At 29.5% G+C, this 23,717-nt stretch overlaps 1 protein-coding gene and 6 long non-coding RNA genes across 22 annotated transcripts in view; 6 read left to right on the forward strand and 1 right to left on the reverse strand.

The window, feature by feature from the left end:
* Positions 1-23,717, reverse strand: part of LOC116844192 — a 280,321-nt gene that overhangs the window by 166,643 nt on the left and 89,961 nt on the right. The gene's annotated exons all lie outside the window — the stretch shown is intronic.
* On the forward strand, positions 805-2,230 carry LOC116844204. The gene is made up of 3 exons (XR_004378014.1): positions 805-1,228; positions 1,498-1,883; positions 2,161-2,230. It is a non-coding gene; the product is annotated as an uncharacterized LOC116844204 (long non-coding RNA).
* LOC116844203 lies at positions 3,381-5,387 on the forward strand. Of its 2 annotated transcripts, none has more exons than XR_004378012.1 (3): positions 3,381-4,258; positions 4,528-4,841; positions 5,119-5,387. It is a non-coding gene; the product is annotated as an uncharacterized LOC116844203 (long non-coding RNA). The 2 variants fall into 2 exon arrangements; XR_004378013.1 differs by having other exon boundaries at positions 3,390-4,258; positions 4,733-4,841.
* Positions 5,906-7,545, forward strand: LOC116844195. 2 transcript variants are annotated; one of them, XR_004378003.1, is made up of 4 exons: positions 5,906-6,053; positions 6,169-6,385; positions 6,971-7,309; positions 7,405-7,545. It is a non-coding gene; the product is annotated as an uncharacterized LOC116844195 (long non-coding RNA). The 2 variants fall into 2 exon arrangements; XR_004378004.1 differs by having other exon boundaries at positions 6,971-7,305.
* Positions 8,654-15,454, forward strand: LOC116844197. 2 transcript variants are annotated; one of them, XR_004378006.1, is made up of 7 exons: positions 8,654-8,745; positions 9,012-9,298; positions 9,994-11,360; positions 11,636-11,928; positions 12,207-13,539; positions 13,810-14,129; positions 15,290-15,454. It is a non-coding gene; the product is annotated as an uncharacterized LOC116844197 (long non-coding RNA). The 2 variants fall into 2 exon arrangements; XR_004378007.1 differs by having other exon boundaries at positions 8,657-8,745; positions 9,187-9,298.
* Positions 19,373-21,820, forward strand: LOC116844210. Of its 3 annotated transcripts, none has more exons than XR_004378028.1 (3): positions 19,373-19,700; positions 20,229-20,613; positions 20,751-21,820. It is a non-coding gene; the product is annotated as an uncharacterized LOC116844210 (long non-coding RNA). The 3 variants fall into 3 exon arrangements; XR_004378027.1 differs by having other exon boundaries at positions 19,374-19,700; positions 20,225-20,613; XR_004378029.1 differs by having other exon boundaries at positions 19,543-19,559; positions 20,225-20,613.
* LOC116844205 overlaps positions 22,535-23,717 on the forward strand; it is a 6,495-nt gene continuing 5,312 nt past the window's right edge. For 5 of the 7 annotated variants that reach the window (XR_004378019.1, XR_004378021.1, XR_004378015.1 and 2 more), the window contains exons 1-2: positions 22,535-22,915; positions 23,233-23,595. This is a non-coding gene — a long non-coding RNA (uncharacterized LOC116844205). The remainder of the gene's footprint in view (positions 22,916-23,232; positions 23,596-23,717) is intronic. The other 2 variants (XR_004378016.1, XR_004378018.1) reach the window with 2 other exon arrangements.

Consider the following 23,717-nt stretch of genomic DNA (forward strand, 5'->3'; position numbering starts at 1 on the left):
ATATATATATATATATATATATATATATATATATATATATATATATATATATATATATATATATATATAAGTATTATCTTAAATACAACTTCGCGAAGACAATATCGAATCAAATAAGAATTACTTGAGTAAAAGCCTCTTCACGAAGATTTTATATTACGATTATGAATTTTACTGATCTTAAGGAAATGCTGATTGAATAAGAGAGTCGTGATCAAACTAGTCTTAATCTCTTCACTACCGATGGCGAGAATTCTCATGGTTTAAATGATACTTGTTATCATCGTAGTGAAAGAGTTAAGTGTTGTCTTGAGACTTGACTATAGCACGAGCCATAGTAATTTATTACCGGTTGGATAATGAATCTATTAATAACCGACCTTACTAATTATCAAAATATCTAAACGTAAAAAAAATTATATTAAACAAATAGTATGTCGTGCTGCAACTTTTAAATTTTTTAAATAAATTCTTTTTTTGGATTTCTTTGTCTTTTTTATAATTATGTTATTTTTCATTATTTAACTTTTGAACTGTTATATCGATTAATTTTTAAGCAGTTTGTGAATCTATTATATTAATTTAAATCCAACGTTGTTGAAAAATCAGTTTTTAAACCACAAATGATAAACAAGAAGCGATGGAATGACACGAGAAAAATAAATAATATATATATATATTAATAATTAAGAATCTATGTGATTATTTGCAAAATGGTACAGAACTTTTTTGTTCAATTTGACCTAAAGTATAAGTACACGACGGCAGTCGTCGCTATTATAACTCATTCTATACCATATTCTGCATGATCATTTACAAGTTTTCTACAATTAATATCTCGATAATTATTGCGAATATCGCAAAACGGTATAGGACTTTTATGTTCACCTCAACCTCTTCTACGTCACCACAAAATGCCTGGAAGAGAGTGTGAGATACCCTGTATAACCGGTAAATTCTCAAGATCAACGAAAAGATCGGCATAGAATATGATGCGTAAAACAACAGCAAAGTCTTATGGAAAGGATATTACACTGAGCACAAACTGGTTTCTGCAACATGGCGATAATGAACTTTACACTGTGGAAACGAATATTGATGAGATTTTAGTAGATTATAAAAACGAAACGCAGAAGAGAGAATCGTCATTCCATATCCACTCTTCCAAAATAATTAAAAGCATCGGAGAAAATCTCAGATATATTCAAGAGAAATAGAAGAAACTGCGGTAAGTCTGTATAAATGCTGAAAAATCTCATATACATATTAAATAAGGGCATGGAAAAAATATAGAACTATATTGAAATATTTAGATATATTCATAAAAACAACAAAAACAATGTGAATATTGGAAAAACTAAAAAATAAGGAATTTGCGGAGTACAAATATTTATGAAAAACTTACCAAACTCAAAAGAATCGGAAAACGAAAATCACAAGAATCTCGATAACTGGAGAAATGGAAAAATCATACATCAAGTATTTCTTAATTTTTAGATTGTAGAAGATATTCAGATTTTCTCACAGAGCACAATGAAGATACTCTTTAACATTTGCTTGATCATGGTGTTGACAATTATAGCGATACCAATGGGAACATCACAACCTGCATCGCCGCCACGTCCTGTTACTCATGTGTCAACTTATCCCAGGCCTACTTATCCCAGGCCTACTTATACCAGGCCTACTTATCCCAGCACTGCTTATCCCACGTATACTACTCCCACATATACTTATCCCAGCCCTACTTCTCCCAGCCCCGTTGGTACTATCGTAGGTGTTCGTGAAAGAGCCACTACTTGTCCTACAAACTTTCGGAAAGATACAAATGGAATGTGTCGTGAGATGTAACAATATTACATGCATGTTGGTGTAAAATACAGGTACAATCGTCAACTTAATATTTATTATTTTTAATTAAAATAGATAGATAAGAAACTGCAACTGGTCGAATTAAGTAATGCAGCATCATATACAAAGCTATTAAGATTAAAAAGATTTATACACGACTAGAATATATAAATCTTTATGGGAAGAAGCTAATTTTAATTGATCATGTCACTAAATATCAACAATATGAAAGTATTTAATTTATTTTGTATTATTTTATATGAACAAATTTATTCTGAATATTATAAAGATTATATTATTCGATTGCAGGTTCCAATAATATTTCTATACAACAACTGCGAAGTAATAAACTCGAAGTAATGGAATAAGACAAGAAATGTAAAATAATATATAACATCTTATTAATATGAATAAATAAAAATTTTTATAATTTTTCATTGAACATGCCTGATATCACTACAAAGCTCCCTTAATTGTAATGTTTAAGTCGCCAAGTATAATTACTAATTCTATTTACCGTAGATAGAGGATTGTGTAAATATGATACTTTCTAACGCGGATTTTTCAATTCATACATATTTCTTTCCGTATTGCGATAAAACACGTTTATTCACTCTTTACTGGCAATTAAAAGTCATATTTTAGACATAGGACCATATTCACCGTTGAATCTTATTTTAAAGATCACCTGAATTTTGGTTTCAAGACGCTCTCTAGATACGTAATTTAATGTAATTTAAACAAAATGGTGCATTGCAGTTTACGAAACTGCGTCTTTGAATACGTTGTTCCTATTGAAGGAAATGTTGCAAAAATAGCTGACTTCAGAATATATAGGCATTATCTTAAATACAACTTCGCGAAGACAAGATCGAATCAAATAAGAATTACTTGATTAAAAGCCTCATCACGAAGATTTTATATTATGATTATGAATTTTACTGATCTTAAGGAAATGCTGATTGAATAAGAGAGTCGTGATCAAACTAGTCTTAATCTCTTCACTACCGATGGCAAGAAATCTCATGATTTAAATGATATTTCTTATCATTATAGTGAAAGAGTTAAGTGTTGTCTTGAGACTTGACTATAACACGAGCCATAGTAATTTATTACCGATTTGATAATAAATCTATTAATGAGCGACCTTACTAATTTTCAAACTACCTAAAAAATCTAAAAAAAATTATATTAAACAAATAGTATGTCGTGCAGCAACTTTTAAATTTTTTAAATAAATTCGTTTTTTTGAATTTCTTTATCTTTTTCATAACTATGCTATTTTTCACTATTTTAGCATTTGAACTGTTATTTTGAAATATGTTAAACAGTACACGTATATGCGCGGGGGAGTGGCCCCATTCCTCCCCCAGCATCCCTTCCCCAAAAAACTAACCCTAATCTAACTCATCTATTGAAATATGATAAAATGTACACATATATGCGCAACCTATTCTTTATATTTTTATACATAACTTGTCAATTGAAAACAATATAAGAATACAAATGTAAATATAGTTTGCGATATTTTAATGTACACTATGTGCAAAAAATATCGCAAACAGTTTTGTTGTTTTTCATTCTTGCTTTATATAATTTTCACAATTTATTTATAAAAATGTAAAGAATATGTTATGCATATATGTGTACGTTTTACCATATTTTAATAGATAGGTTAGGTTAGGTTAGGTTAGGATTAGTTTTTTCGGGAAACTGTGCTGGGAGAGCCCCTCTCCCGCACATATACGTGTAGTTTACCATATTTCGTTTACCGTTTACTTACTACACTTTATGTATGCTGTGTTGGTACTAATGTAAATTTTTCCGTTAATAACTTGTTATTAAACTATGACTGCCAGCTAAAACTTTTTGAACTTTATTTAGGGCAGTGACTTTGACGACTTTGACTTTATCAAGGTCAAGATTATTGAATCTGCCTCCTCTATGCTCAATAATTACCCTTATTTTATAATTACAATACACTTAGAACGTATCAATCACACCTGATTCACACAAAATAAATTTTATGCGTTGTATATGGACATAGAACATATATTCGCACAAGAAAATTTAAGAGTGTTTATCGGAAGTGGAAGTTATTTTACATAACCGGTAAATTCTCCACAATGTCAACGAAAAGATCCGCATGGAATATGCGTTGCGGAAAGCTACAACAAAGTCTTATATAAAGGATATTACACTGAGCACAAACTGGTTTATGCAATATAATGATAAATGATAATAGTAATAAACTTCACGTAATAGAGATGCAAGTTGATGAGATCATGGAAGATTATAAATACGAAACGCAGGAGAGAGAACAGTCAATTCACATCCACTCCTCCAAAATAATTAAAAGCAACGGAGAAGATCTCAGATATATTCAAGAGAAATAGAAGAAACTGCGGTAAGTCTATATACATGCTAAAAAAACTCATATATATATTAAACAAGGACATGGAAAAAATATAGAACTGTATTGAAATATTTAGATATATTCATAAAAACAACAAAAACAATGTGAATATTGGAAAAACTAAAAAGTAAGGAATTTGCGGAGTACAAATATTTATGAAAAACTTACCAAAATCAAAAGAATCAAAAAATAAAAATCACAAGAATCTCGAAAACTGGAGAAATAGAAAAATCATACATCAAGCGTTTCTTAATTTTTAGGTTGTAGAAAATATTCAGATTTTCTCACAGAGCACAATGAATATACTCTTTAACATTTACTTGATTGTGGTGCTGACAATTATAGTGATACTAATGGGAATATCACAACCTTTATCGATTACGCCGCCACATCCTGTTACTCATGTGCCAACTTATCCCAGACCTATTTATCCCAACCCTATTTATACCCGTCCTACTATCGTAGGTGTTCGTGAAAGAGCTACTACTTGTCCTCCAAATTATCAGAAAGATCCACGTGGAATATGTCGGGAGCAGGTGTAATAATATTACATGCACGTTGGTGTAAAATACAGGTACAATCGTCAACTTAGTATTTATTAATTCTAATTAAAATAGATAGATAAGAAACTGCAACTGGTCGAATTAAGTAATGCGGCATCATATATAAAGCTATTAAGACTAAAAGGATTTATACACCACTAAAATATATAAATCTTTACGGGGAGAAGATAATTTTAGTTGATCATTTCACTAAATATCAACAATATGAAAGTACTTCATTTATTTTGTATTATTTTATATGAACAAGTTTATTCTGAATATTATAAAAATTATATTATTCGATTGCAGGTTCCAATAATATTTCTATACAACAACTGCGAAGTAATAAACTCGAAGTAATGGAATAAGACAAGAAACGTAAAATAATATATGACATCTTATTAATATGAATAAATAAAAATTTGATTCGTTGAACATGTCTGATATCACAACAAAACTCCATTAATTATAATGTTAAAGTCGCCAAGTACCAGTACAATTACTAATTGTATTTATCATAGATAGAGGATTGTTATTGTTACCCGTTACACAATGAATAAAATAAGAAGTTAAAGTCATTATCGTTTTTTATCCCCCGAATTCTTCTTCTGCATTACATAAATTTTATTACTGTTATACAAAAAAATCGGTTAATTTATTAATGGATAATATGTAATAATTAATTAGGATTATATGTAATTTATGATTATATGTATTATATGTAATATGATTATATTAGGTTAATATGTAATAATTAATTAGAATTATATGTATTATATGTATTAATTAAGATAATATGTAGTAATCTCATAAATGTATGAATAAATATAAATAAACATGATTAATGTCAATTTTTGTGTTATTTTAGGTGAGTCCTCAGTATTACTTCAGAATAACTAAACTAAAATTTTTGCACGGCACAAGGAAAACATTCTTAATAGTTAATTATCTTGATAACATTCAGTATGCGCAATACCAATGGGAATTTTCCCAAGCGCTTACCATCAGATGTACCATCATATATCGCTATGCAAAAAATCCGGTTTATTCATGAATGAATAAACCGGTTTTTTTGCATAACGATAATAAAATTAATGTAATGCAGAAGAGAATTCAAAGGATTCAAAGCTATAAATAGCAGACGTTCGATGGATAATACGCAATGTATGTTTACTTATCGAAACGTACACTAGAAAGATTAAAGAAAAGTCAAGAAGTAGCGCATTATTTCAATCGTCGTAACGGTAAAAAATTATTATTATTAGCAACAACTTCTTAGTGAAATTCTTTTCTTTTCTTCTTAATGAAACTTTTTTCTTTCTCGTTGGTAATTGTAATGATAACGTATCGTTTCTTTAGGTAACGATAACGGATATAATTCTCGCTTGTATTGTTGGTTTGCGCATATAGAATACATGTACTTGCATTGGGAAGCAGAAAATAATATAAAAGAGGGCTCTTAAACTTGGTGAAAAAAGTAACAGAAATTGTGGAAATGACCTATTACCAGTGATATTTGTACGTCCGAACAGCATACTACAGCGTGTGGAGAGAATATACGCAAAGTAATACATAAGTAAGTGACCGTGTAGTGCCGTAATATCATTCACTGTTTTCTTATGTCATAGAAACTCTTGATAAAAGCAAATAATTAGAAGAAGCATTTTTCTAATAATACTTACTAAAACAATGGTTTTTCTAACTATTTTTGTACTTAAAATCACAAAAAGGTATAGTTGACGCCAAAGGCAACTATATTTTTCTCTTAGTGTATAAATGACATCACTGCCCGTTACTTCTCGAATAACGATAATAAGAACAATTTATTTTTGAGAATGAATCAAGATAAAGATAAAAACTTTACTTTCTCATCTTATTTATTGTGTAACGGGTAACAATATCAAATTACTTTTGAAAAGTTATTTTTTTCAATGTCAAATTCAAATTAACATTGCTTCACAAACTTCATCAAAATTAATCGATATAACAGTTCAAAAATTAATAAATAATGAAAAAATAGCGTAATTACAAGAAAGTCAAAATAATCCACAAGAAACAATTTATTTTAAAATTTTTAAAGCTACTAACAGACATATTATTTTTTTAATATTTAATTAATTGTTTAATATTTAATATTTAATTTTAATTCTTTTACATTTAGGTAGTTTGAAATTAGTAAGGTTCTGTCACACAGCATAATAATGGCATTTCTTCATGGTTTCTTAATGATCGTTCTAATAATCATCAATATATTTACACTGGGAATATCGGACAGCTTTGAAAGATCCCCAAAGTTCACCGCCAACCATCCTATATTTCGGCGACATTATACGTATCCAACTACATCAAAAATTGCATCAACACCTCTGATATACACTACTCCACGTATTATAGATACTTTTGCAAAAAGTGAGGTGAAATGCCCAAATGGACAAAAGAAAGACTCACAAGGAATATGTCGCGAACGGGCATAATCGTAAAATATGTAAACAGCACGTAAGTAAGTGATTATCAGTTTAAGATTATTCTGATTTATCGGATATTAAATTTTACACATTTACCTACAGTATTCTCACATTATATATTTGCTCGCAGGCACAAAAGTATTGATAACTTTTATGATACCATCATGAACTAACACAGATAATAATATAAGAGATAATTCAAGAGATTTAGGATAATATGTAGCGACCCACAGATGTATGAATAAATATAAATAAACATGATTAATGTCAATTTTTGTGTTATTTTATATGTTAACCTGTTATTATTTCAGAATAACTAAACCAAAATTTTCATACAGTATAAAAAAAACTAAAACATTATACGACGCCGAGTTTTATTAAAACTAATGTTATCATTCGATGTTTTCTTATATCATAAAAACTCTTGATAAAAACACCATACTATTAAAACTTATTATCAACATTTACATTATTTTTATGTACTGTACGTGCACATATTGCTCTGAAAATATTTATAAGGCATGTATAATTATCACTTAACTACAAAAGAATAATATAACTCATAAATATTAGAAGATATAATAATATAATCCACAAGCATTCGAAAATATATATACGAGTAAACGTAAATGATAATCATTTGACACATGTCGCAGTTTTTGGCATTTTTCTTGCTAAGCAATCCTTCGATCACTAACACAACTAACTGATAAATTTTAAATATAATAATATCGTATTGAAGACAGAATGTGCTGATTTATAAACACGGTTTTTCTTCATAGGAAAATAACTAAATTGATCAAACGAAAAAGAAAACAAAAGAGTATTAAATACAATATAAATAGCAAATGCCTAGCGAAAAATACCGTTATACGTCTTTATTTTTAATAATAACGTATACCGAAAATAATCATATTTTTAACGCTCATATACAATGTTTGTTGTAATAATGTAACGTAGAAAACATAACAAAGCTTAATTTATATAAATTACAAAAGGAAAATGATTTAGATATTCAGATACTTATTTTATAATTATAATACACTTGAAACGTACAAATCACATCTGAAAGAAGCAAGATGAATTGTATATGAGACATGTGATCATATACATATATTCACACAAGAAGATTTAAGAGAGCCTATCGCAAGTGAAAGTTACTTTATAAGCATTTCTTTAATATACCCGGTACATTCTACACAAGGTCAACGAAAAGATCCGCATGGAATGTCGCGTAAAGCAACAACAAAGTCTTATGTAAAGAATATTACACTGAGCACAAACTGGTTTCTGCAACATAATAATAATACTTTACGCAATAGAAACGAATATTGATGAGATTAGAGTAGATTATAAATACGAAACGCAGGACAGAAAACGATCAATTCATATCCACTCCTCCAAAGTAATTAAAAGCATTGGAAAAAATCTCATAGTGAAGAAAAATATAGGAAACTGATAACAGAAAGCGGTAAGTCCATATAAATGCTAAAAAAATCTCTAATATACATATTAAAAAAAGGCATGGAAAAAATATAGAACTGTGTTAAAATATTTTAATATATTCATAAAAGCAAAAAAATTGTGAATACTGGAAAACTAAAAAGTATGAAAATTGCGGAATAGAAATATTTATAGAAAACTTACCAAAATCAAAAGAATGGAAAAAAAACTGCATGAATCTTGAAAAACTGGAGAAATGGAAAAATCATACATAAAGTGTTCTGTAATTTTTAGTTTGTGGAAGATACTCAGATTTTCTTACAAAGCACAATGAAAGTATTCCTTAACATTTGCTTGATTATCGTGATGATATCAATGGGAATATCACAACCTTTACTGATTACGCTGTCAGGTCATGTTATAAATAAACGTTTCGCGGCGATTCCTAGACCGATTCCTACTGTCATAGGTTTACTTATGAAACAAACCGCTATGTGTCCCACAAATTTGCGGAAAGATCCACGTGGAATATGTCGGGAGCAGGTGTAATAATATTACATGCACGTTGGTGTAAAATACAGGTACAATCGTCAACTTAGTATTTATTAATTCTAATTAAGATAGATAGCATAAAAAACTGCAACTGGTTTAATTAAGTAATGCAGCATCATCTGCAAAGCTATTAAAACTAAAAAGATTTATACATGAATAGACTATATAAATCTTTATGCGGAAAAGTTAATTCTAGTTGATTATTTCATTAAATATCAGTAATATAAAAGTATTTAATTTATTTCGTATTATTTTATATGAACAAGTTTATTCTGAATATTATAAAGATTATATTTAATAAACACTCTTTTTTCTCTCTCGAAACAATCAGTAAATTGTCCATAAAGGCAACAAAAAAGATTCACGCGGAATATGTCATGTGTCAATATATAACGACAAAGGTGTGCAAATAATTGTCAGTTTAAGATTGTCAGTTTAATCTCACTTCAGATATATATCCAATATGCTAAAAGATCATGGTCTATCAAATTGACGATTCACATATTCATCTATCACACGCTCATATCCCGATAAAAAATTTTTCATGCATAATTATATGTAAAATTTGTCCATACATAATTATGTATAATTATATATAATCATATAAAATTATATATAATTATATAACTATTTATAAATATATAATTATTTATAATTATTTATATAATTTTACATAATTATGTATGAAAAATTATTCATTGGAATATTTCTTATTCGATTGCAGATTCTAATAATATTTTCATACAACAACTGCGAAGTAATAGACTGAAAATAATGGAATAAGTCAAGAAATGTAAAATAGTATACGACATCTTATAAATATGAATAAATAAAAATTTTTATAATTATTCGTTGAACATGTCTGATATCAAAACAAAGCCCTATTAATTGTAATATTGTAACGAGTAATCTTCGAATGGTTTTAGTCGGCGCTCATTGTTTGTTAAAAAGTTATTGAAAAAAAATTCTATAAACGGAACGTAATTTTGGTACATAGTATACATTGAAATATGGTAAGCAGTACACGTATATGGCGGGGGAGTAGCCCCACTCCTCCCCCAGCATCCCTTCTCCAAAAAACTCCCTCTAACCTTAATGTAACTCATCTATTGAAATATGATAAAACGTACACGTATATGCGTAACTTATTCTTTATATTTTTAATCATAACTTGTCAATGAAAAACAATATAAGAATTCAAATGCAGATACAGTTTGCGATATTTCAATGTACACTATATGCAAAAAATATTGCAAGCAGTTTTATTGTTTTTCATTGTTGTATTACATAATTTTCACAAACTATGTATAAAAATGTAAAGAATATGTTATGCATATACGTGTACGTTTTACCATATTTTAATGGATGGATTAGGTTAGGTTGTGTTAGGATTAGTTTTTTCGGGAAGCAGTACTGGGAAAAGGGCAAAGCCCCTCTCCCGCACATATACTTGTAATTTACCATATTTCGTTTACTGTTTACCTACTATACTTTATGTACGCTGTGTTGGTACTAATATAAATTTTTTTGTTAATAACTTGTTATTAAACTATGAGTGCCAGCTAAAACTTTTTGAACGTTACTTAGGGCAGTGACTTTGACTTTATCAAGGTCAATGTTATTGAAGCTGCTTCCTTTATGTCCGATAATTACTCTTAATTTATAATTACAATACACCTGAAACGTACAAATCACATCTGATTGACACAAAATAAATTTTATGCTTTATATGTGGACATAGAACATATATTCACACAAGAAGATTTAAGATTGCTTATCGGAAGGGGAAGTTACTTTATAAACATTCCTTTTATATAACCGGTAAATTCTCCACAATGTCAACGAAAAGATCCGCATGGAATATGCGTTGCGGAAAGCTACAACAAAGTCTTATGTAAAGGATATTACACTCAGTACAAACTGGTTTATGCAACATAATGATAAATGATAATGATAATAAGCTTTACGTAATAAAGAAGAATATTAACGAGATTATGGGAGATTATAAATACAAAACACAGGGGAGAGAACAGTCAATTCACATCCACTCCTTCAAATTAAAAGCATCAGAAGATTCAAGAGGAAACTGCGGTAAGTCTTCGTATAAATGCTGAAAAAACTTAAATATACATATTAAACAAGAGCATGGAAAAAATACAGAACTATGTATATGTTAAAATATTTAGATATATTCATAAAAACAAAAAAAGTGTGAATATTGGAAAAACTAAAAAGTAGGAAATTTGCGGAGTACAAATATTTATGGAAAACTTACCAAAATCAAAAGAATCGAACAACGAAAATCACAAGAATCTCGAAAACTAGAGAAATGGAAAAATCATACATCAAGTGTTCTCAATTTTTAGGTTGTAAAAGATATTCAGATTTTCTCACAAAGCACAATGAAGATACTCTTTAATATTTGCTTGATTATGATGCTGACAACTATAGCAATACCAATGGGAATATCACAACCTACGTCTACGATTATGTCTGTTACAAATAAGCCTTATATGTCAACTCATCCAACCGTGGCTTATACTCTCATAGGTGTTCTTCAAAGAACCACTACTTGTCCCACAAACTTTCGGAAAGATACAAATGGAATATGTCGTGAGCAGGAGTAACAATATTACATGCATGTTGGTGTAAAATACAGGTACAATCGTCAACTTAGTATTTATTAATTCTAATTAAGATAGATAGATAAGAAACTGCAATGGTCGAATTAAATAATGCAGCATTATATACAAAGCTATTAAAACTAAAAGGATTTATAGACGACTATAGAACATATAAATCTTTACGAGGAGAAGACAATTTTAGTTGATCATTTCACTAAATATCAGCAATATAAAAGTACTTAATTTATTTTGTATTATTTTATATGAACAAGTTTATTCTGAATATTATAAAGATTATATTATTCGATTGCAGGTTTCAATAATATTTCTATACAACAACTGCGAAGTAATAAACTCGAAGTAATGGAATAAGACAAGAAATGTATAATAATATGTGGTATTTTAATTTCATATTAATTTCATATTAATCTTAATTATATATTAATATGAATAAATTTCACATTAATATAAAATTAAATTAAATTATTTAATTAAAATATTATCTTAATTTCATATTAATATGAATAAATAAAAATTTTATTCATTAAACATGTCTGATAAACATGACAATAAAACTCCATTAATTGTAATGTTAAAGTGGCCAAGTATCAATGCAATTACTAACTGTATTTACCGTAGATAGAATATTGTTATTGTTACTCGTTACACAATGATTAAAATAAGAAGTTAAATCATTACCGTTTTTTATCGCCCGAATTCTTCTTCTGCATTACATAAATTTTATTATCGTTATGCAAAAAAACCAGTTAATTTGTTAATGAGGATAATATGTAATATTAATTTAGATAATATGTGGCAATCTCACAGATGTATGAATAAATATAAATAAACATGATTAATGTCAATTTTTGTGTTATTTTGGGTGAATCCTCTGTATTATTTCAGATAACTAAACCGAAATTTTTGCACAATAAAAACATTCTTAATAGTTGATTATGTTGATAACAATCAGTATGCGCAATATCAATGGGAATTTTCCCAAGCGCTTACTGTCAGATGTATCATCATATAAATTCATTAATGAATAAACCGGTTTTTTTGCATAACTAATAAAATTCATGTAACTTTTTTCGTTAATAACTTGTTATTAAACTATGAGTGCAAGCTAAAACCTTTTGAATGTTACTTAAGGCAGTGACTTTGACTGTATCAAGGTCAAGGTTATTGAAACTGCTTCCTCTATGCCCGATAATTACTCTTATTTTATAATTACAATACACTTGGAACGTACAAATCACACCTGATTGACACAAAATTTTATGCATTATATGTGGACATAGAACATATATTCACACAAGAAGATTTAAGAGTGTTTATCGAAAGCGGAAATTACTTTATAAACATTCTTTTTATATAACCGGTAAATTCTCCACAATGTCAACGGAAAGATCCGCATGGAATATGCGTTGCGGAAAACTACAACAAAGTCTTATGTAAAGGATATTACACTGAACACAAACTGGTTTGTGCGTAATGATAAATGGTAATGATAATAAACTTTACGTATTAGACGAATATTAATGAGATTATGGAAGATTATAAATACGAAACGCAGGAGAGAGAACAGTCAATTCACATCCACTCCTCCAAATTAAAAGCATCGGATGATTCAAGAGGAAACTGCGGTAAGTCCTCGTATAAATGCTGAAAAAGCTCAAATATACATATTAAACAAGAACATGAAAAAAATATAGAACTATGTTAAAATATTTAGATATATTCATAAAAACAAAAAAATTGTGAATATTGGAAAAACTAAAAAGTAAGGAATTTGCAGAGTACAAATATTTATGAAAAACTTACCAAAATCAAAATAATCGAAAAACGAAAATCACAAGAATCTCGAAAACTGGAGAAATAGAAAAATCATACATCAAGTGTTTCTTAATTTTTAGATTGTGGAAGGTATTCAGATTTTCTCACAGAGCACAATGAAGATACTCTTTAATATTTGCTTGATTATGGTACTGACAATTATAGCGATACCAATGGGAATATCACAACCTACGCCTACGTTTGCGCCTAAGTTTGCGCCGCACCCACGAAAACCTGTTACAAATAAGCCTTTTGTGCCAACTTATCCCGCCGCGGCTCCTACTATCGTAGGTGTTCGCGAAAGAGCCACTACTTGTCCCCCAAATTATCAGAAAGATCCACATGGAATATGTCGGGAGCAGGTGTAATAATATTACATGCACGTTGGTGTAAAATACAGGTACAATCGTCAACTTAGTATTTATTAATTCTAATTAAGATAGATAGATAAGAAACTGCAACTGGTCGAATTAAGTAATACAGCATCATATACAAAGCTATAGAATGAGTAAAGCTATCTCCTTCAAGAAAAAATGTGTCGTTAAAATCTTCACATATTTCATATATCATTTTTCTTTCTTCATTATTTAAATGTTGTAAGCGTAATTGTTTCTTTAATTTTTCTGTTCGTGCCGATTGTTTGCTGTTTTTCTGTTCAGTAAGCAGGTTTATTTTTGTTTTATCATCGTCCGCCGTTTCTTCTAATGTTATATACGGTGTGGCTATTTCCACAATGTTTTCGGTAGTTTTATTACCGTTGTTGCAGGGCAATTATGATTGCTTACTTTAATCAAGCAATTTCCAATAAAAATTCCTGGTAAAATCCCTTCTGCTGGAATAATTCCTTCTTTGTTTGAACTTACTGTAGCCTGTATTATGTTCCCGCTACGCGCGGGAAGGCTATATATTTGATATGGTATCAATGGCAAGTTTCGCCCGGAAATGTTCATAGTTTTTTCCTTATAATCAAACTTGGCATGATGTGCTTGTATGAAATCAATTCCTAATATTCCTTCGTAGTCTATAGGGAAATCGTCCCTTACTACATAGAATTCCATTTTTCGTTGCTATTTTCCTAAATTTACTGTAGCTTCTACTTTTCCTAATGTACAAGCTTGATGTCCCGTGATACCCGTTAGAGTTAGCTTTTCTCCAATCATCATCTTGTATCATCATCGGTGTATCATCTTCTAATGTCTTTATTTTTACTAGACTAATAGCTGATCCTGTATCTACCATAAGCGGAATTTTCCGTTGTTAGCTCCAAGGTTAGCTCGGTATGCTGACGTACTGTAGGCTCCGGTGTTGCTGACAGCAGGCGTTTGATGATCGTATCTCCGACGATCATCCTCGGTTCTGCTGTGGCGTCATTTTTTCCGGTTCCTCAGGTCTCCTTGATGTGCTTCTGATGAGACGTCGAGGTGTTTTCTCGTATTTGTCTCTTAGAGTTTTTTGCGATTCCCAATATTTGGATTTCAAAAATAGGGTCACGAAGGGCTTATAACTCTCTCTCTTTTTTTTTCACTCACTTGACCTTTCCTTTCTTTCTTTCTGTTACAGGTTTGGACACCGCGGATCCCACCGCTGCCACCAGTTTTTATTGTGCCCTTAGTAGCGCCGAGCACAACTGGGTAGTTGGGCTCCGAAGTTAACCATGCAGACAGAGCGGAATAGTCGCGGAGTAAATAATAGTTGTCAAATTTAATAAAGTTTCGGTTTGATTTATTTGGATTTTTCTTCTTATAACTCCTAACAACTTTCTTACTGTATTTTACATGTACACTTGTATATGTTTAACTTGTACTACACTGTTTAGATTAGCGTATCGCGTTATCGTTTTGTCGGACATTCACGTTACTCGCGAGTCGAAATCAAAAAAACTATTTAAATTAACTATTTCTTTAGAGTTCCGGTTTATTATACAATAGTTCTAGAGTTCTATATCATATATAACAATAGTTCTAAAGAAATAGTTGATTTTACTGACTAAGTGCGCTTCGAGAACTTAGCATACCTTTTTTTAAAAGTCTATATTTTTGTATTTAATGACCAGAACTATTTAAAATTGTTGCAAAGAGCTCTAGAACTTTTCAGAAGAGTATCAAAACTTTAAAAAAAATGTCACATTTTTAAATATGGTGTGCCAAGTCTTGGCACACCATATTCAAAAATGTGACATTTTTTTTGCAGTTCTGATACTCTCTTGAAAAGTTCTAGAGCTCTTTGCAACAATTTTCAATAGTTCCGGTCATTAAATACAAAAAAAAAGACTTTCAAAAAAAGGTGCGCTAAGTTCTCGCAGCGCACCTAATCAAACAAACTATTTAAATTAACTATTTCTTTAGAGTTCCGGTTTGTTTTACAATAGTTCTAGAGTTCTATATCATATATAACAATAGTTCTAAAGAAATAGTTGATTTTACTGATTCGAGTCGAGTATCTCATACCTGAGATACGTAACGCGCGCGCTCTTAGACTGGACAGTTCTGTGGAGTAGGTGGTCCTACCCTTTATATATTATTCTTGAAAGTAAAGTGTTAGGTTACCAGCCTAATTACCCAACAGATCAAAAGTGTAACGCGATGTTCTATGCGCGTGCACTTTTGATTTGCTTGCCGTGTTGCGCAGTTTTCGATTATGCAACACGTGCATTTCGGCTGCAATGACTTTCATCATGGTTTGTCCTACATAATACCGGTTTTTTCGTATACCGATAATAAAACTTATGTCGTGCAAAAAAAGAATTCAGGAGATTCAAAATTAATATAAATAGCAGATGCTCGACGGATAACGCACAGTGTGTTTATTCGTCGAAAAGATAACGTGTCCTAGAAAGATTTAAAAAAAAAGTTAAAAAGTGACGCATTATTTCAATCGTTGTTACTGTAAAAAGTTACTATTATTAGCAACAAATTCTTAATAAAGTTCCTTTTTTTCTTGTTGGTAATTATAGCGATAACGTAAGTGCACTTCTTTAGCTAACGATGAAGAATATAATTTTTACTTATATTGTTATTTTGGACAAAATATACATATCTGTATTAGAAAGCAACAATTGATAGAAGAAAGCTTTCAAATTTAGAGAAAAAAAGTATAGACATTGTAACAACATATTACTTCTCGAATAACGATAATAACTACTATTTTTTTTTTAGAATGAATAAAGATTACGATAATGACCTTATCTTCTTATTTTATGCAATCTGCAACGAGTAACAATGTCAAATTACTTTCGAAAAATGTTTTTTCAGATTCAATTTAGTGCAATAGCTTCGCAAAGGTTATAAAAATTAATAGATATAACAATACGTAAATTAAATAATGAAAAAATAGCATAATTACAAGAAAGACAAAATTATCCAAAAGAAAGGATTTTTTTAATTCCAAAAGAATTTAAGTTGCTAAACGACGCATCATTTATTTAATGTAATTTCTTTACGTTTAGGTAGTTTGAAAATTAGTAAGGTTCTGACGCAGCACAATGGCGGTATTCCTTCATGTTTTCTTAATGATCGTTCTGATAATCATCAATGCAATTATGCCAGGGACAGCGATATATTCGGACAGTTTTGAAGAACCACTAACGTTCAGCAACTCCTACTTTCCTATATCTTACACTAATTGTCAATGTCCACCTCCGATATATATATATGTATCACGTCCAACTACACGTCCAGCTGTAGTGCCACCTCTACCAGCTGCAGCTCCTATACCAGAAATTATAAATGTTCGTTCAAAAAGTAAGGCTGAATGTCCAGATGGACAAAGGAATGATCCACACGGAATGTGTCGCGTTTACTAAGGACAAAAAAGGTTAAAATCACAAAATATGTGATTTGCATGTAAGGTAATTATCAGTTTACTAATATCAACTATATATACGATATGTATAATTATATAAGAAAAATTCTGATTTATCGGAATTTGAATTTTTTACATTTACCTCTAGTATTCTCACCTTTTATATTTACTTACAGGTCCAAAAGTACCAATAACTTTCATGATATTATCACTCTTTTTCAAATAAACTACTACAGAGATAATGAGATAATTTAAGAAATACAGGATAATATGTAGTAACTGTCATAGATGTATGGATAAATATAAATAAACATAATTAGTGTTGATTTTTGTATAAATCCTCTGTATTACCTCAGAATAACTAAACCACGATTTTAACACAATAAAGGCACTCTCCACAGTTTCTTAATAATTATGTCAATGACAGTCATTGTGCTCAATGCCAATGGAAATATTCCAAAGCGTTTACCGTCAGATATACCAACTACTCCGAATTTTATTAAAAATAGTATTAATAATATTATTATTAGTGATTTAATATAATTAATATTATATTATATTATATTACATCATATTATATTATATCATATGATATCATATTATATTATCATATAATATTACATTATATCACAAGTAAAGAAAAAAGTATTGGCGCGCGTGAATTTTCAAATGGCATAATGAAAGCATTCCATTGTGTTTTCTTAATATTTGCGCTAACAGTAATGAATATATTCACACTGGCAACATCTGAACGTATCCAAATAGAGATAACTACATCAATTACATCTGATTCCAATAAAACAATTCAACATATTCAATAAATACTGATATATATCATATTCATATCAATATCTACATTTAGTAAATATGTTTCATTGGAGTCAGATGTAAATGATGTAGTTATCTCTATTTGGATGCGTTCAGATGTTGTCAATGTGAACATATTCAGCGCATTAGATGGTACTCACGTCATAAACACACTTCTTAAGCAAAATATTGATTGCCCGAAAGACCAACGAAAAGATCAAGGTAATGTGGTAAGTAGGTATGCTAAAAGGATTCAAATAAAGTCGAAAAGTAAGGCATTAGTAACGTTGTTATCACATTACGCGTTACTCTTTTTTTGTAACAACTTACTAAGAGAAATATTTTTTCCCTCTTGCGTTAGTAATTGTAAAAGTAATTACGTTTCTATGGATAATAACAATGAATGTAATTGTTACTTTTTTTGTTATTACTATACGTATGTAAAATATATATGCATAGGTTCAGCGATAGTAAATCGTGCAAACAGTGTCAAAATTTCGTGAAAATATATCGGAAATTTCAATGACCCGTTCTAGAATAACAAAAACGTTAAAACACATTTATTCACTTTTCACTAGCATTTAAACGTTATCTCATATACATAGAGCTGTATTCATCGTCGAATCTTTTTGTGAAGATTATATTAATTTCGGACACTTACAAAACGCTTTCAAAGTTCATAATTTAATGTTAAACAAAATTGCACATACGAGTTCATAAAAGTGTGCTTGGAATATATTGTACCTATTGGAAGAAATAACAGAAATGTTACAGAAACATCTATCTCGAGAATAAGCATAGTCTTAGACGATATCAAATCAAATAAGAATTACTTGAGTAAAAGCATCCTCGCGAAGATCATTTTATTGTACGAGTATGAATTTCAAGGAAATCTTGAAGAAATGCTGATTGAGTAAAAGAGTCTTGATTAAATTAGCCTTAACCCCTTCATTAACGATGACAAAAACTCTCGTGATTTAAATAATGATAATTCTTGTCATTGGTAGTGAAAGAGTGTTGTCTTGCGACATGACTATGAACACGACCCAGAGTAATTTATTGTCTGTTGGATAATGAATTTATTTATTACTTAGGAAGCCGGTTTTTTCGTATACCGATAATAAAATTTATGTAATGCAAGAGAAGAATTCAGGAGATTCAAAATTAGTATAAATAGCAGACGCTCGACGGATAACGCACAATGTATTTATTCGTCAAAAAGGTAACGTATCCTAGAAAGATTTTAAAAAAAAGTTAGAAAGTGACGTATTATTTCAATCGTTGTAACTGTAAAAAGTTACTATTATTAGCAACGAATTCTTAATAAAGTTGCTTTTTTCTCTTTGGTAATTGTAGCGATAACGTAAGTACGTTTCTTTAGCTAATGAAGAACATAATTTTTACTTATATTATTATTTTGGGCATTGTTATTGTACTTATATTGTTATCTTGGGCAAAATATACATACCTGTATTAGAAAGCAAGAACTGATAGAAGAAAGCTTTCAAATTTAGTGAAAAAAGATACAGAAATTGTAACAACCTATTACTTCTCGAATAACGATAATAAGTACTATTTTTTGTTGTTAGAATGAATAAAGATTACAATAATGACTTTATCTTCTTATTTTATACAATCCGTAACGAGTAGCAACGTCAAATTACTTTCGAAAAATGTTTTTTTTCAACGTCAGATTTAACTTAGTGTAATAGCTTCGCAAAGGTTATACAAATTAATAGATATAACAATACGTAAATTAAATAATGAAAAAATAGGATAATTACAAGAAAGACAAAATTATCCAAAAGAAAGGATTTTTTTAATTCCAAAAGAATTTAAGTTACTAAACGACGCATTATTTATTTAATGTAATTTCTTTACGTTTAGGTAGTTTGGAAATTAGTAAGGTCCTGACGCAGCACAATGGCGGCATTCCTTCATGTTTTCTTAATGATCGTTCTGATAACCATCAATGCAATTATGCCAGGGACAGCGATATTTTCGGACAGCTTTGAGGAACCACTAACGTTCAGCAACTCCTACTTTCCTATATCTTACACTAATTGTCAATGTCCACCTCCGATATATATATATGTATCATGTCCAACTACACCAACTCGAGTGTCACCTGTAGCAGTGCCTACACCAGCTATTATAAATGTTCGTACAAAAAGTAATGAGGAATGTCCAGATCGACAAAGGAAAGATCCACACGGAATATGTCGCGTTGACCAAGGACGTTAAAATCACAGAATATGTGATTTGCATGTAAGCAGGTAATTATCAATTTAGGATTTACTAACATCAATTATATATACGATATGTACAATTATATAAGAAAAATTCTGATTTATCGGAATTTGAATTTTTTACATTTACCTATAGTATTCTCACATTTTATATTTACTTGCAGGTCCAAAAGTACCAATAACTTTCATGATACTATCACTCTTTTTCAAATGAACTACTGCAGAGATAATGAGATAACTTAAGAAATAATATGTAGTAACTGTCACAGATGTATGGATAAATAAGCATAATTAATGTTGATTTTTGTGTAAATCCTTTGTATTATCTTAGAATAACTAAACCACGACTTTAACACAGTGCAATAAAGGCACTCTCCATAGTTTCTTAATAATTATGTCAATAACAATCATTGTGCTCAATACCAATGGAAATATTCCCAAGCGTTTACCGTCAGCTGTACAAACTACGCCGAATTTTATTAAAAATAGTATTAATAATATTATTATTAGTCATTTAATATAATTAATATTATATTATATTATATTATATTATATCATATTATATCATCATATAATATTACATTATATCACAAATAAAGAAAAGTATTGGCGCGTGTGAATTTTCAAGTGGCATAATGAAAGCATTCCATTGTGTCTTCTTAATATTTGCGCTAACAGTAATGAATATATTCATACTGGCAACATCTGAACGCATCCAAATAGAGATAACTATATCATTTACATCTGACTCCAATGAAACATATTGAATAAATGCAAATGCTGGTATAAATCATATTCATATCAGCATCTACATTTTGCGAATATGTTTCATTGGAGTCAGATGTAAACGATGTAGTTATCTCTATTTGGATGCGTTCAGATGTTGTCAGTGTGAACATATTTATTACTATAAGCGCATTAGATGGTACTCACGTCATAAACACACTTCTTAAGCACAATATTAATTGCCCGAAAAACCAATGAAAAGATCAAGGTAATATGTGCTAAAAAGATTCAAACAAAGTCGAAAAGTGAGACATTAGTTACGTTATTATCACATTACGCGATAATCTTTTTTGTAATAACTTACTAAGAGAAATATTTTTTCCCTCTTGAGTTAGTAATTGTAAAGGTAATTATGTTTCTATGGATAACAAAAACGAATGTAATTGTTACTTTTGTCATTACTATACGTATGTAAAATATATATGCATAGGTTCAGCGATAGTAAATCGTGCAAATAGTGTCAAAATTTCTTGAAAATGTTACGGAAATTCCCATGACTCGTTATTTCTAGAATAAAAATTACGTTAAAACATATTTGTTCATTCTTTACTAGCATTTAAACGTCACCTCTTATACATAGAGCTATATTCATCGTCGAATTATTTTTTGAAGATTGTATTAATTTTGGACACTTATAAGACGCTTTCTAAGTTCATAATTTAATGTTAAACAAAGTTGCACATACGAGAACATAAAAATGCGCTTCGAATATATTGTTCCTATTGGAAGAAATAACAGAAATGTTACAGAAACATCTGTCTCGAGAATAAACATAGTCTTAAGTACGTCTTCGCGAAGACGATATCAAATTATATAATATCAAATTAAATAAGAATTACTTGAGAGAAAGTCTGTTCACGAAGGTCGTATTACGATTACTAATTCTACCGATCATCTTAATGATCATCAAACTAGTCTTAACGATTTTGCGGTTGTAATTGATAATTATTCTCGTCATGGATAGTGAAGGACTCAAGTTGTCTTGAGACTTGATTATAAACACAAGAATAATTTGTTGCTTGATTGAAGATAAAATATTAAAAAGGAAACCGGTTTACTTATATGACAATAATGAAGTTTATATAATGCAGGAGAGCTGATGGGGGATTAGAAAATACTATAAGTAGCAAACGTTGGAGAATGTACAATGTGTATTTCTTCGTCGAAACGGTAATGTGTACTAGAAATTCAAACATAGTTGTGAAGTGACACGTTATTGAAATCGTCATTATCATTAAAAATTACTTTTTTGTAGTAACGACTTGTTAATTATTGAAATTATCTCTCTTTTTTTCGTTAGTAACGGTAAAGCAATTACGTTTCTTTAGGTAATAATAACAAATATAATTCTCACTTGTATTGTTATTTTCCTCACATAAACAATATACATAAATAGTATATGTAAAATACACGTACCTGTAGTGGAAAATAAGAAATGATAGAAGACGACTCTTAAACTTGGTTATAAAGTAACAAATTGTAACAACCCGTTATCTCTCGAATAACAATAATACGAACAATTTATTTTTGAGAACAAATAAAGGTAACGATAATAATTTTGCTTTTTTAGTTAATTCATTGTGTAACAATATTAAATTACTTTTAGAAAGTAATTTTTCGAACATAACATTCAAATTAGTGTAATAACTTCACAAACATTATAGAAATTAATTGATATAACAGTTTGAAATAGAAAATAAGATAATTATAAAAAAAATGAACCAAAAAAAGAATTTATTAGATAATTTAAGATAATTATTAAAAAAAATGATCCAAAAAAACAATTTATTTAAAATTGCGAAAAAATTTAAAAGTTGCTAAACGACGTATCATTTGTTTAATATAATTTTTTTACATTAGGGTAGTATGAAAACTAGTAAAGTTGTGACAATGACGGCATACCTCCATGCTTGGTTGATGATCGTTCTGATAATCATAAATATAATTACGCTGGGAACAGCTTGTGGGTACAATTGCAGAAGACCACCAACGTTCAATGCCAACAATCTTCCTACATATAACACTTATCGTTGGTATCGTTGGTATCCCGCTTCACAACGGACGTATTTACCAACGCGGAGACCTCAATTCGAGACCAGGTACCAGATATCAGTTGTAAGAAATAAGATGCAATGTCCACTTGGACAACGGATAGATCCAAACGGAATGTGTCGCTATCGGGCATAACGTTAAAATCAGAATATGTGAACTGCATGAAAGCAGGTAATTATCAATTTAAAATTAATTAATCTTAACTATATATATGTATATATATATATATATATATATATATATATATATATATATATATATATATATATATATATATATATATATATATATAT

The sequence above is a fragment of the Odontomachus brunneus genome, unplaced genomic scaffold, assembly GCF_010583005.1.
Source record: "Odontomachus brunneus isolate Ranch 3 - 2012 unplaced genomic scaffold, Obru_v1 Obru_scaffold_040, whole genome shotgun sequence".
Lineage (NCBI taxonomy): Eukaryota > Metazoa > Arthropoda > Insecta > Hymenoptera > Formicidae > Odontomachus > Odontomachus brunneus.